Below are 12,671 nucleotides of genomic sequence, written 5' to 3' on the forward strand. Positions count from 1 at the left end.
AATCTGTCTATAAATCCTAGTGACGTGATATATATTTTCATTAGATGTATGGAGAAGTGGTATTTTTATCCTGCTAATGAGATGTGAAGACAGTAGACTAAAGTTCTGTTTTAGTTTAACTCTTTCATATGTATACAGTCTGACAAATTTTAATTTGTACCTGAGTTAAAAGAGAACTATGGGATTTGCCAGAGAGATTCAAGACCCATGGTCCAACAAGTTCTGTATCCTGGCCCCAGAAGGGGCCTGCACTGGATTCTTCAAAACCAGGGAAAAAAACACACATGGAATTGCTTACTTGTGCAACTGTCAGCTGTAAAATGTAAAATAGTGTCAGCTGTAAAATGATCCCACATGGAAAAACATCTTTCTTGAAACCCATGCAGCATTAGCATGAATTTTTGAGGACTGATTTGGAAGCCAATCCATATTCTAAAGCCAGTATTTTCACTGATTACTCCTTCTTTGTTGGCTAAAATTATTTTTTGTTTGTTTGTTTGAATGAAGCATTGGGTGGATCCTGTGATTAGGTCCTGCCCCAACCCACTCAGAATAGAAACAAAAAGGCAAAGCAAAGCAAATATACTTCTTCTGGGCTAGTCTCCACTTATTTTAACGCTTCAACTGCTCTCGATAAAGGATCTATGCAATGCAGTATACATTCCAGGAGGAGGATTCTAGAGATTTCACCTTTACTACATTGAAGGAGGTACCACATGAAGGATTGCCTCTCTTCCTATGCCATACCACCACAAATGCAGACCATAGGGCCACTCGAGCTAGATCCCCTTTATTATGAAATAAGGGACAACTGGCAGAGCATAATCTGTGCAGGCTCTGAGACTCTGGAACACGCCCACCCAACTTGACCCAAAACTGTCTGAACTTGGTGATTTAGCAGGCACACTGCAATACATCTGTTTGATAGGCGTTTTGGAGAAGTCTGAGGGTAGACTATGCTTTCTCAATGATAAAGGGACAGAAAGGACTTTTAAAAATATATTACTTACTATTTTTTTTACCGTTGGTCCTAGGAGCCCTAATCATGGGCCAAGACCCCATTTTGCTAGCAATGTAGAGAAACAGCAAAAAGACGGTCCCTTCCCCCAGGAGCTTTTGTAGGTGGCTGGCTAGCTGAGCTCCTGCTGAATAATTTTAATGCTGCTGAGATTTAAATTGTATGTTAATGTGTGTCAGCGCTCCTAAGGCCTTGGCTAGGTCTTTTTTAGCTATTGTTTGTATCTGAATATATGAATGAATAAATGGCTTGGTAACCCAAGCAAGAGGAGAGAAAGGCACCTTCAAAAGAACCATTAAATGAGCCACTGTGCAGCTAAATAGAGCTAGGGCTCTATAAACGTTGACCATGAGCCACCACTGTAACAAGAGGGTGAGGGATAAAGTAGTTCAGAGCCATTTATTAGTGTAAAGATATCAGAGACAATAACAGGGGGTATTCTGCCCAAGACATTTAAATACAATGCAGGAAAACGTGAGCCATAAATGGCTATCAACAGTCCCACGACCCAAGGAGGTAAACTGCAAGTTTTAGAGAAGAGATGAAGACACAGATAAGAGTGTCTCTGTGTTCATAAAACTTCAAAGCTAGCATGCGTGGTCTGCAGAAATGAGAAGTCCTCACCCCCAAAACTCATAATCTGAGTTAGACACTGCCAGTAAGAAAGAAGGATGAGGATAACAACAAATGCAAGGCTAGATTATAAACCGTTTAGGGGAAAAGACCATATTTTTGTTCTGTGTTTGTACAGCACCAAGCACAGTGGGGTCCTGGTCCATGACTGGGGCTCCTAGGTGCTACTTCCATAAAAATGAAACGTAATAGTAATAATGTCCTGCAAATGCTGAAAGATTGAGCAGAGGGTAAATGTGCAAAACAGGTCATCACAGATATCACCACATTGCATATGTAGGGCCCTACCAAATTCAAGGGTCATTCTGGTCAATTTCACAGCCAGAGGAGTTTAAATTTGGTCAATTTCACAATTACAGATGTTTATATCTAAAATTTCACAGTGTTGTAACCATGGAGGTCCCGACCCAAAATGGAATCATGGGCCGGGGGGTAGGGGTTGGGAGGAGTTGAAAAGTTATTGTGGGTGGGTCCCAAATTGCCGCCCTCACTTATGTGCTGCATTCAGAGCTTCTTAGGGCCAACTGGCAAGGGGCACAAAGGGGTTGCTTACTGTTACAGGGATCTCCTGGGTCTGGTATTTACCTTTTAGTTCACCAAAAGGGTGTCATGAGAGGTTTTAATAAAAGCCTGTGTCATGCTGGTCATCAATATCCTTGTGAAATACATGTACATCTGTTGTGTAAAGAGTTGAGAGAGAGAGAGAGAGAGAGAGAGAGAGAAGAGAGAGAGTGTGTGTGTGTGTAAAAATATAAAATTATGTTTTTACTATATCTGTCTAGGGACAGACAACCAGGAAAAGTGAAAAACAGGTTTTCTTTCAGGCAAGAAATACTTGTCTATTTGTAATTAAATATTGTATGGTTCACAGTGGGTCTTCTCTCACCAGTCAGAACCGAATATTAATGAAGGTATGTGAAAACTTCAGAGAAAAATGTTAACAGGAAAAGGTTAACAGCAAGAGGGGGGAACCTTATCTTGGGATGCATATCAAAGGATTGTTCTGGTATATTTGGGGGGACAAAGATGACACCCTGCCATCCTTCACTTTGGAAATAAACAGATAGCAAATTTGCTTCATGAATGAGGGGTCTCAAATAGGCTTGACTGGAACCACTGGAGAGAACTTGGGTGAACAAAGATTCTTTAGACAGGAGGACAACTTGTTAAAGTTTAGTCACCAGAAAGCATGTTATGATTGTTTTATATGTAACCATTTGTTTCCAATATTTTTACTCACAATCATTTGAACCTGTTCTTTCATAATAAACGTATTCTTCTTTCTAAGTGCTGTTCATTTACCCGAACTGCGTCCTGAGTTATAACCAATAAACTGAGGTGTGCTGTTCCTTTGGGAACAGAGGCCTGGTAATTCTGTGAAGGTTTGGTAGATAAGGGACTGGACGCTAGAGAGGATGCTCAGAGGACTCGGGGGTTGCTTCGTGTCTGTCGCGAACCTGTGCACAGAGAGAAAGGCCTGGAAGGTAGTCCTTGAATGGCCAGAGGCTCCTGGTTTCAGGGAGCTGACCCACAGCAGGCACAGACAAGACTTGCTCACACTAAGGGCAGTTGGTGAGGTGAGTCTCTACCCTGGGTACACACTATATACATTCGTTTTGGATAACAGTTACCTCTCGTCTCCAGAATCTGCTACAGGAGCAGCGTTGAAACATTACCTGCGGTTCTGACAAATAATCCTTCGAAACATCAAGACTGCATAGCTTTTACCTTCCTTTAACTGATACCGCAGATATCTTCACAGAATGATTTTCACCTTAGTAGAGTTCTCGTCACAAGGTAGTTATCCTGTCTCCACAGTGTGATTGTCTACAAGCCAGCTGTCATGAAGGTTTGAGATTCTAACCATGGTGCAAGCTGCTCTCCTGAAAATGCAATTTCCTGAGACTCCCCCAGTAAGTTTATTTCTACCATCATATGGTCCTCAGTTACTACGGCACTGGGGGGGGCATATAAGCACATACAGAGATCTCAGCACAACAAGATTTTCTGAAGGTACTGACAATTAGCATCACAGTGTGGTTAATATGAGTGTACAATTTTCCTCTCAGTGTTATCATTGCAAGTATCATCATCATCGTGGCAAATTCCCAAGGGATGTATATAGCCTCCTTGCACATTAAATGCCACCGGGATTGATCTGTAGTTAGGTCCTTAAGAGGATCTGGCTGGATGTTCAGTCTGTCTGTCATTGGTGAGCTTTTCAGTCTACTGAAACTTTTGGCAGTCATGTGACTGCCAGCTGTGTAGCGGCATTTCTTGTTAACTGTGCTTAGTAATTCCTTGGTCTTCCACCTTAATAATATGCCCATATCACGAAAGCAGTTGAAACCAAAGTCCCACTGATGGAGATAGTTGCTTGGGTCAGCTATGAATATCCTCATTGCTGATCTTGTCTTGCCAGTTAATACGGCGCAGATGACAAAAGACAACCGAGGCAGAATTCTTATCCGGGTGCAGTTGCCAGCAGAGCATTCTGGACTATGGAACAAATTCTGAGGTCTTTACTCAAGCAAATTACCATTGGGTTTGGCCCAATTAGATTATCACCATCTACAGCACTCATTAAGACTTGGTTCGCACCACCGTTTTTAGTTTACATCTTCCCTAAAGACACTTGCCAAGGTCACAGACTTCAATCCATCATAACTCAGTACTTCCTTGCCAAATGCTTCCAAACAAATGGAACCAGAGTCTTGAACCCACCTCAGGATACTTCTGTCCATGGATCTGAATGGTGATTCTCACACTGCAAAATTCATCTCTTTCAAGCCCAAGTATAGTGGTGTTTATCCCTTAAGCCCCCTGGTACCACCCAGAACTGTCTGTGTCTCACTAATATAATTACAACTTGTGAAACTTCTCCATGTATTTTTAGCTTACAAATGTCAGGTTGTCATCTGGTAATTGCAGTAAATGCTCTTCTGAGACAGAACGGTGACAATTCTGCCTTTCCTAAGTAAATTGGGAAAACAATACCAAACACGCATACTATTCCACAGTGACTTGTTTAGAATTGGGAAGTTGGCAAGGAGGAGAATGATAGAGCTACACCCCAGATCCAATCCACATGCATACCATCCTGTCCTTTGACCAGGAATTATTGGACTTGACACAGGAATTGCTACTGGTTGAAATTCTCTGGTGTGTGTTAGGTACAAAACCAAACCAGATGATCAGAATGGTGCTCTCTGGCCTTAAAGACCTATGAAAACTAGATCCCTAGGAACAGCTATACTTGATCAGCCCAAGGGACCGCCTAGCACAGTATCTTTTCTCTGACAGTGACCAGTTTTAAAGTAGGACAGTAAAAACAATAAACAAAAACCAAACAAAAAGCCCCCAACCAATCCGCTGCACACCATAATGGGCAATTATGAAATAACCATCTCAGAGGGAAAGTTTTTCCTAACCTCAAGCAGCTAGTAGTCAGATTATTCCCTGAAACCAGAAGACTTGTAACCCTTATATACATTTTTCACTCTGTAACGGGGTGCATGCCACACCCCATAGGATTTGGCCCCTTGGCTCCGCTCCTTAAAGACTCAGAGAGGCTCGAAGGTGGCGCAACACCCGTGCTCTTTATTTTGGGTCTGTTCTCACCAACAGTTTCCCACTATTTATAGGCTATATACACGGCTTGGCTTCACACAGACCTGACCAGTAACAAACTAGTAGACTCTTTCCTCCCTCTGAGCCTGGCCTGACCTGACCTGTCCATCCTGGTCTCTACCCTCCCCCCTGGCCCTTTCCACTTCCTCCCAGCCTTTTAACTCCTGCTAATGAGGCAGAGAGGTGCAGGCAGTTCCCAGACAAGCACTGGATATTTATCCAGCCCCAATCCATTCCCCCTGATGGGCCTGGGGTGGCAGGAGCTGATTGGGGGCTTTCCTAGCAGCCCCCTGCCACACCCTCAAATAAAAGAGCAGTTCATTGTTTCAAATCCTGATAAGCTCTTGACCTCAATAAATCTTGTGGCAGTGAGTGCCACAGGTTAATAACATGTTGTGGTTTTTTAAAATTATTTCTTTATTGATTTTAATCCTTTGCCTTTTAAGTTCATTGTATCACACTTGTTCTGTTATTATGAGAAAATGCAAATAGGGGCACACTGCTTATTCAGCATGGGTGAAATCCAGTCTCTATTGAAATAAATGAGATTTTTACATCTTTAGTTAATTCAGATTAACTTTCCTGAATGTGCCAGTGTAGACAAGTCTTTAGTCTCTCCATGCTTCAGTTCCTCATCTGTAAAATAGGATAACAGTACTCCCCTATCGCCCAGAGTTTTGAGAGGTTTATGAGATGTTCAGGTACTATGGTGATAGGGGGCATGTTACCCTTATATCTACATAGTTTCCTTGTTGGTCTCTAGCTATCTGAAATGCCTGAAGTGCCCTAATCACAATAAATTACCTGCAGCTCAGTAATACAGAAACCTTTCCAAGTTTTCCCCACTCTCCTTCTCAAGTACCTTGCTTGAGGAAAGGAAGAAGATTGTGTGTAAGTCAAGTGTCCAAGATTTAAGAGAAGGAAATTGTTCTGTGCGCATGTAAGGGAAAGGAGAGGCACTTTCAGGGGTGTACATGGACCAATTAACATCTGATTCTGGCTGGGGGTAGAAAAGGCTGTCATTCTCTTTGCGCTGTTCAACCAGCCACAGCACAAACTTCCCCTCTTCAGCTCACACATACCGTTTCCTACAAGCACGTTTCGTGGTCAGCCTATGCTTCAATTGTTACTAAGCTGCTACACGTTTCTCTCCTACCCCCAAAGGCCTTAATAGCTGTAGATATTTAAAGGGTTTTCCCTTCCTCTCCTCGCCCTGGTTTCTGGGGGCCATTAGTGCTTTTCATCGCTACAATTAGCTGAAGGCCAAATGCAACCTTTTAAAACACCAGAGCTCTTCACTTCATCAATCACTCTCCAGAGAGATAGAATTAGCCCTCCAATCTTAATTTTATCGGACAAGGAACTGATTTCCTCTGGGGTGCTGCATGACTTCCTGCATCAGCACAGACTAACCCTAACTGCCGTACCTTGGCTGTGTGTGAAGCGAGTCTAGGGAGACGAGGTGGCTGATGGACAGCTAGATTGCTCAGATTGACGTATCTATGCCATGTTATGTTAATACACTGGAGCTGAAACATTTAGTTCTCATTGTTCTAACCCTCAGTAAGGATGAGTTTGAGATCAGGGAACCTGTGAAGCTTCCTGTGTCAAGCACGAGGGATAATGTTACATTATTTCTACAGCATCTTCCATCCTAAAGGATTCCAGAGCACTTGGCAAACAAAGTGAAATACATCTGAAGCTATATTAGATATTGGGCAGTCCCTTCATCCACTCCTAAAATGCAGCCAGCTCTGGAGTGGAATGCAGCTGCTGCTGAACAGCTGCACAACAATGAATAGCAGCTCAGGAAGGAAGGGAAGAAGAATAGCATACTGATTTGAAACAGCAGGGGAATATTTACGTCCTCAGAATTTATTCACCTTGGCTGAAGCCCAGTCACAACATTAAAGTTAACAACCCTCATTTGCAAAATGTGTTATGGGATCTTTAATGAACATAAGTGGTCAGCACAAGTGGTCTTTCAAAGGAGATGTAAAAATCAATCTCCAGGAGCTACCTCAGGATTAACTCAGAAGAATAAGTACTAAATTCCTAACATCACCTCCTGTAGCATCTACATTTCCCTTGCAAGATTTGAGCTTCAACTGGTAGGGCTGGCAGCACAAAAAAATCATTTCATTTAAAAAGCAGGAGGCAAGAGTCTTACTCCTCAATCAGCAAAGACAGGGGGGAAGAAGAGGTTGGTTTGACTGAGCTATTTCCCCCTGAAAGACAGCTAGCTCCTACAGAAAGCAATTGTTCCCCAGGGCCCTGGCCAGAGCAATTCTCAAATGAAGCCTATTAATTGTGGGCCTGTTTCTTCCAGGCTACCCATTCATACATGCATATTTAACTTTACTGTTAGTGGAAAAGGGCTCAGACTTCATCAGGCAAGAACAGAGGAGTTTAAGAGGGGGTCAAGGAAAGAACAATGCTTCAGCTAGAGAATTACTTGTGATAAGCCCACAATCTTCACTGCCATTTTTTTTTAAATGAGGCTGTTCTGGAGAAGGGGTTAAATTTTATGCAGACTCACAGCTCTTCCTTCTCTGACGGGACATAAAGGGAACTTTAAATTGGGCATCCACTGTTGGCATTCTATGCTCCCATGGCCAGTGTCCTGCTTTTCTGACAGAGGATTCCTATCACTCTTCAAAAGTGTCCCCTGGGTTTAAATGGTTTTGATTTGTGCAACCAGGACTGTCAGAAGAGGTTTAGCCACTAAGGAAAAAGAAAAGGAGGACTTGTGGCACCTTAGAGACTAACCAATTTATTAGAGCATAAGCTTTCGTGAGCTACAGCTCACTTCCTCAGATGCATATCGTGGAAACTGCAGCAGGCTTTATATATACACAGAGAATATGAAACAATACCTATTCCCACCCCACTGTCCTGCTGGTAATAGCTTATCTAAAGTGATTTCCAGCACAAATCCAGGTTTTCTCACCCTCCACCCCCCCACACAAATTCACTCTCCTGCTGGTGATAGTTGTCACTTTGGATGGGCTATCACCAGCAGGAGAGTGAATTTGTGTGGGGGGGTGGAGGGTGAGAAAACCTGGATTTGTGCTGGAAATCACTTTAGATAAGCTATTACCAGCAGGACAGTGGGGTGGGAATAGGTATTGTTTCATATTCTCTGTGTATATATAAAGCCTGCTGCAGTTTCCACGATATGCATCTGAGGAAGTGAGCTGTAGCTCACGAAAGCTTATGCTCTAATAAATTGGTTAGTCTCTAAGGTGCCACAAGTCCTCCTTTTCTTTTTGCGAATACAGACTAACACGGCTGTTACTCTGAAACCAGCCACTAAGGAGTAACCCACTCTTGAGTTTCTCTTAACTATGAAGAGGCAGCGTTATGACTTCAGTGACCACACTGACATTTTAATAGGAGCTGAAAGAACAGGTCTTGTAACCTTCACTCCTTACAGGTCAGATTAAATTAGCAAAATGTATTAAATGATTATCTTAAATGGCATTATTCAAACATACCTCACAAGGCATTCTCCTCAAGCAGACCGCATCAGATAAGAGGACTGATCATGTTGCTTGTGTATGCGTGAGTGTCTATTCAATGTGTGACCGTGCATAGTCAGGTTCATAAATCTGTGCTAGTATTCAAGTATGTGTGTTATTAAAAGTTAAATAATCTGAACTAGGTCAGAATCCAGTGCCCTACAGGGGAAAGATTTCAGAAATGACTCGTGATTTTTGGATGCCCAACCTGAGACACCTTAAAAGGCCCTAGATTTTCAGAGTGGGTAACTCAGCTCTTTTCTGAAAATTTTCGGCGATATGGCTCTCCTGGAAAAAATTATTCTCCATTTGGAGAGAATTTTCCTTGCAATTGTGGGCTTGTCTATGCTACCACTTTTGTTGGTATACTTTATGTACTTCCGGGGATAGAATAGAATAGCTGAAATAACATGAACATAATATTGCAACAATCTGGGGTTCAAGGAATTCTGACCAATAGAAAGAAGTATGCCAATGTTATCCAGTAACAAGTCAAGCCAACCATAAGGACATGGTAAATTTAGATACTGAGTAATCACTGCAAAGGCTTGTTAACTTGCTCATCTTTTCCCCTTCTTTTTATCCAGCATCCACATCCAAGCTATTGTGAAGAGTTCCTAAACTCAACTCTGTGAGCAATGTTATGCTCAGCATGGCATTGGCAAACAAGGAATCAGTCAAAATGGCTTTGTACATGTTTCCTGCACAACACTGGATACCTAATGAAGTGATCTTGTCATTCTAGACACTCAAGTTAGCAAATCTGATTGCTGAGAAGCAAAAAAAAAAAAAAAAAAAAAAAAAGTCTGAACACAACAACTGGAGAAGAAAAGATCATATGTAACAGAATAGTGTGCACACATGGTATCCTTGATATGAAGGTGTCAAAGCACTTTTTTTAAAGTCTTAAATGTAACTACCTTCCCTTTCCCCCGTGAGGGAAGTGCTATTATTATACCCACTTATTTACAGATGGGTAAACTGAAGCACAAAGAGATTAAAGGGCTTACCCAAGGTCAAACTGTGAGTCAGTAGAAAAGGCTAGACAGAAAAGAACCCAAGAATCCTGAGGCCCAGTACCTTATTCTAACCATTACATAGCACTGCTCCCTATAATTCTATTTCATTTCTTTCTATTTACTATCCTAAAAGAATGTGCAAGTTTTTCTGAATCGTTCCACTGTATCTTTAAGTACATTCAGTGCAAGGGTATGTGTAAACGCAGTAAACCACCTGCATCTGGCCCAGAGCAGCTGACTCAGGCCTCAGACTGCAGGGCTATAAAATTACAATGTGGCTTTCTGGGCTCCCGCTGGAGTCAGCTCACACAGGCCAGCTGTGGGTGTTTTATTGCAGTGTAGACATACCTGTAGCAAAGAATCCTAAGCAGAGCCCCAGAGATAGAAGCCCTCTGCTGCCTCGCCACTGACTATACACATAATGGGCAACCATTCACAAACACACTGCCCCCGTGCTACCCTCAATTTGACAACATTCTTGAACCCTAACCTGGAAGAACCAGGTCTAGGTGATGGAGCCTCCAAGTCTCCACTGACCATTTAATCTTTACCCTCTCTGCTGAGACTGTAAATTCCAATGGCAGTTTGAGTTGTGCAGACAGGTGCCCAGTAGGAATTTGGCTGAGACCAACCAAATTCATTTCACATGGTCCACTGAGCAACTGTGTCATGCTAACAACTTTTGCTCACTATCGAATGGAGCTAGATGCAAACCAGCAGCCTACATCTTCCATTAACAAAACCTTAAGCATGCTAGTCCCTGTAATGAAAAGATTGATAGTTAAGAATGCATTAGATTTGAGATACAAATAAAGAGACAAACCATTTTATCCCTTTCTTGTCCCTGTCTCTTTCCTGTTCAGTACGAATCTCTCCTTGTCTTCAGGGTCACAGGAGATACCCTCCTAGTGCCAAATGCTTACATGCAACACTCTCCACTGTAACAAACTGGTGACTTCCTTAAGAGAATAAAAGAAGCTGCAGGGAGGTGGAAATAATACAGAGTGACCGTTTCCACCTAGAAATGACTTTTTTTTTCCCCCTGCTGAGCTTGAATAAATGAAAAGTACAAGAGAGCCAACGATGGCTTGGGACTTGGAGCCTGGCTCCCTGGCTGGGTATTTCTGGATGGCCCTGCCTGCTTCCACTGGAGACATTTCCAGTTCACTGCCGAGTGTCCAGAAATGTATTTAAAAGGCAACTCTTAAGGCGTTTTTTTAACTTTTTCTTTCCAACTCAGTGTTTTTAAATAATCCCTTGTAAGCCTAAAAGTGAAATCGTGCTTGCTAACAAAGACTTTGACATTGCGTCATCCATGCTAAGCTGTGCACACAGGCTTTATTTCTGTACCGGCACTGGCGAGTACTAGATTGTACGAGCTGGTTCGTCACTACAGCGATGCTCGTGAGTGCTGGCTTAAGTCTACTGGTTTATTACTGTAGGGTTGTTTAGGAGCACTGGGCTGTATAAAGAGAAGTATATGATAACTCAGAAATGCTGTTAACTCTGACATGTTACTATTGGGTTGCTCATTTGTGTTGAGATGAACACACAGGTTTACTATTAAAGGATTGTTTAGGAATGGTATTAATATTATTTATATGTTTAAAGAATGTTAAAACATTTGCTTGATGTGGAGTAAAAACACAGGTCCAAACCCCAAAATTCAGGAAGACAGGACTTTCGGATTTGTGCCTTAAAATATCATAATGGAATTTTCATACCAACATTTAAAAATCAAGTCAAGCTTTAGATCTACTTACCTTGACAAGTGAAAGATCTCCAGATAACCAAGACACAGCTTGAGTTAAGCTGTCTTATTTCCATTGTACTAAACAAAAACAAGAAAACAAAAACAAAAGACAATTCTTAATGCACAAATGAGTAGCACAGATCTTTGGAAGTTTGATTTATAAACACTGCACAAATGTTTTTAAAACCTGATAAAATAAGCAAAGCCTGATTTGCATCCTGTTATTGGCATTGTTTCTGACCTTACTATTAAGTGATAAATAAACTGTTACAGTTGTCTTTAGATCCCAAGTTTTTCAGTAAATTTCAGATTCGGGGCTCTCTCTTTCCCATCACTAAAGAAGCCTGGGACTTAGCATTAATTTACATTTCCAAGGCACTTTGCAAACAAACTAATTATTATTTGGACAGTTTCACGGGGTAGCTGTGTTAGTCTGTATCAGCAAAAACAATTTTTATTTGGACTAGATTAGCAAACTGAAATTAGGGCCTCATTTTGTTAAGCTCTGTACAAAAACAAGAGATGGGACCCAGGGGAAGTAACTTGCCCAAGGTAGCATGGGTGGTCAGTGGCAGAATGGGGACAGATTCCAGGGATGAAGTCAATGGGATGAAGTCATCCCAAGACCTTTGAGTTCCTGTCTATGTCATATCCACTAGATAAAACTGCCCCCACAATGACTCAATCCTCACACTATCCCTTATGCAGGTTATAAGGATTATTACAGTTTTACATTTGTAATTTCCTTTGGCAATTTATCACAACAGCACATTCCTCTCCCCTAGTAACTGGGAACTGATAAAGTCCTGCACACTTAACGTTGTATTTCTCTTCTCATTTGTAGCACTGCATTAGCTTTCAGTCTAAACCAAAAGTTTGAGACTGCACCCAACTGAACATTTCAGATTGCTAAACACTCTCTGTTTCATATAAAATATCAGCTGTTGGGAAGCTGATAATAGTATACAAACCCCAATCCTACATAAACACCATATGGGTATTGCAGCCACCGAGAGCCCCTTGCAGGATCAGGTCCTAGAGGCACAGTAATACTAATAACCAGAAATTGTTACCACTCACAAGAAAGATGCCTGAGA

At 41.8% G+C, this 12,671-nt stretch overlaps 1 protein-coding gene across 8 annotated transcripts in view; it reads right to left on the reverse strand.

Annotated features, from left to right (window-relative positions):
• Window positions 1-11,657, reverse strand: part of GRAMD1B (GRAM domain containing 1B) — a 333,312-nt gene extending 321,655 nt beyond the window's left edge. For 4 of the 8 annotated variants that reach the window (XR_012155938.2, XR_012155937.2, XR_012155939.2 and 1 more), the window contains exon 1: window positions 11,585-11,638. The gene's annotated coding sequence lies outside the window, so the exon portion shown is untranslated. Of the gene's footprint in view, window positions 1-11,584 lie in introns of all 8 variants that reach the window. The other 4 variants (XM_073321021.2, XM_073321020.2, XM_078849894.1 and 1 more) reach the window with 3 other exon arrangements.
• Window positions 11,658-12,671: the final 1,014 nt, after the last annotated feature.

The sequence above is a fragment of the Lepidochelys kempii genome, chromosome 22 (assembly GCF_965140285.1).
Source record: "Lepidochelys kempii isolate rLepKem1 chromosome 22, rLepKem1.hap1, whole genome shotgun sequence".
Classification (NCBI taxonomy): domain Eukaryota; kingdom Metazoa; phylum Chordata; order Testudines; family Cheloniidae; genus Lepidochelys; species Lepidochelys kempii.